This window comes from Corvus moneduloides, chromosome 4, assembly GCF_009650955.1.
Source record: "Corvus moneduloides isolate bCorMon1 chromosome 4, bCorMon1.pri, whole genome shotgun sequence".
Classification (NCBI taxonomy): domain Eukaryota; kingdom Metazoa; phylum Chordata; class Aves; order Passeriformes; family Corvidae; genus Corvus; species Corvus moneduloides.
The window spans coordinates 37,249,580-37,252,472 of record NC_045479.1 but is presented as its reverse complement, the minus strand read 5'-3'; positions in this window follow the sequence as shown (position 1 = coordinate 37,252,472).

The following is a 2,893-nucleotide window of genomic DNA, read 5'->3' as shown; positions in this document are numbered from 1 at the left end:
TCTGGAGGGAAATCTCTTTCAGAGTCTCAGTCTCAATAACTGAATAAATAAGGGAATTTAAAAACAGTATTCACTGCATCTGTTCTCTGTCACATGCCCTCCACAAACAGCCTTTTACTAAATTACAGGCATAGTTAATCTATTAAGCGTAGCAAAAAGAAACCATATAGCATCGTATTTTCCCTTCTAGCATACTAATTGCCTGCCTTTTTTTTTCTCATTATAAAGGTCATTTTATAGGTTGTCTTGGTGCTATTGGGAGGGGCAGGAGGGGAATCCTGAGCCAGAGGCAAGCAAAGTGCACTGGGTTGAGTATTGCAGAGACGTACTGACATCTTTTACAGGAGGAAGAGCACGTGTGTGTGTGTGTGTGTGCCTGGAGAATGTCACTGCTCACATGCAATCTGGTGCAGCTTGGCAAGCTGCAAGCACCGTGCCCACGCTGCTTCTGTGCAAATGGTGTTAATTCCTGTGGACATCCCTCACCATTAAAAGTGTGGCAGCTGATAAACAGCTACGTTTACACAAGATAACTCCCAGTAATGCTTTCAAAATAAACTCTAGAAACCTGGACCAGCATCAAAAGCAGAGTGATCCTATGCTTTAAGGTAGAAAGGAAAAGGTCTAACCCTCCACAAGTAATTACTCCCATGGCTGTTGTGTCACAACATTCACTAATTTCACGGCCTGTGTATTTCTTTTCACAAATAGCCTAGGGGTAATACATCTGAAAATAGAGTCCTGCCAAATGAAGCAGGGGAAAGAGTAGAAGTAGCTCAACTCCTCCTATTGAGCTCTTATCCTCCTCAATAGAGGAATCCGGCTTAACTACCTGCCAACTGTTTTGGCAGGGGCAGTGGTATATTTTTCTTCTACTTTAATTTTTATCATCACCACTGATGAGTTAAGTTTGGTTATGAGAGTGGTATGGCAGGTGAAAAAAGGGGGAGCATGAAAGTCAGGAGAGATGAGTGTAGGGAAGGGTGTTGGAGTGACGCTGAGGTGAGAGGAGGGGAAGGAGAGGCTGGAAGCCAAAAGCCATGTAACCTTGAGGATGCTTCCCACCTCCACAATGAAAGCAGTGCCAGCTTGATTGTGAGGATGTCACTGAGAGGAGGGGTTTGGCAATATAATTTATGAGTCCTGCTGCTAGAGATTCCTCTTTGTAATTTTCTCCTTAGTGCGTTGCGCATACCAAATGTTTCCCCGACAAAAGCAGGTAAGTGCTCGAATGCTGCAGAGATCAAGATACAGCACCTCCTGCTTCACCTCTGCTGCTTCCAAAGCTTACCTGGAAGACTATTATGTAGCATTTTAATTTGTCATCTACATTTTAAAATACTGTCTAAACAAATAGGCTTTCATAAAGTAGGAGGGCTTAAAAAACAGTGGGTTCAAAAAAAGTGTACAAATGCTTATTCTCAATGTACCGTATAAAATTACAGTTTCATCAGCTGTAACTTCACAAGTCTAAGATACAATTTCACTTCTCTAAACAATTTTTTCATGTAACATGGTAGTTATAGTCAATTAATAAGTTATTCAATAATATTTTAATTGATGTTTAATAAACCCACTGTGGAATGCAAGTGTATTTATAGCTGCTGCTAAAGACACATTTCTAAACAGTAAAATAATGGTATTTTACAGAAATTGGGTACATAATAGCAGAGCAATTATATTCCTAGCTTCAATGTGCATAATTTGTGATCTTTTAGGTTAATTCTGCTGGGCTGCACTCCAGTACTCAGCAGTAGCAGTCTATGAGCAGCAGCATCTCCCTGAGCCAGTGGCTCCCTCTTGCCCCTACGCACACTCCTTCAGCCAAGGACACACACAATAAAGCACAAGTACACCTGAAAGGAGAATCCCAAGTTGCTCAGAGGGTACAACTGGGTGAAAACAACCAAAAACCCTAGTTATGGTACTCAGCTGAGAGCTAAAAGGGAGTTTCAGACACAGAAGTCCAAAAGCATGATGCCAAATTGCAGCTGCTGCCTAGCGCAGGCAGTGCCAGTATCTCTGAGCACTTTGCTTTTTTCCCTTAAAAAGGAACTGCTGCTCTGCTGGGAACTATCAGAGTTGGATGATGCAGGGCAGTCAGCCTCCATCCTGAAGTGTTGAGCTCCCTTCTCTCCCTTGGGAGCATCAAAACCTCCTCCTGCTTCCCACCTGACTGCCAGGACCACCATATTACCCTGAGAGGAGGCATGGGGCACTCTTTTCCTCTCAGTGAAAGCAGGTCACCTCTGAAGGAAGGAGTGATCTGGGGCTAAGGACACGGTAGGGTCTGAGCACAACCTGCGCTGGGAGATCAGCAATGGGCAGGTTGGGAGCACGAGGCTGCCCCAGGTGGGTTCAGCCAACTAAAGAAGAGAAGGATGATAAAACCACAGTGTTGTGGGAAACTGGGTGAAAGCTGTTCCTTCTTTGATGTACTAACACATTGAATATTCCCAGTTCTCACAGCTTCTACACTCAGCATTGGGCAAAATTAGGGGTCAATGATAGCAAACACAGATGAATGTGTGCGAGGGTAAGAGGGAGAGGAGGGGAAGCTGCTCACCTTGAGGAGGCAGAGGTTGAGAGTGGAGCCTGTTCCACCAAAAAACGGGAATCATCAGACAAAAGGGAATCTTGTGGAAAGCTTGGCAATCATTCTCCAGCATCATTATGGAGGAACATGCCTTGCCCTATCCTGTGTTGTCTGGAGATGGCCAATTAAATACTGTAATAAAAACAATTCCCATTTGTTCTATATAATGAGACTGTCCATCTGTGTTGTGAACTCAGTAATAACCTCACCAAAGCTGCATGCCTGAGCAGTGAAGATCATTTTGTATTACTTTGTTGGGGAAAATCATACAGGACTTATTTTCAAAGGCAAGCTTTT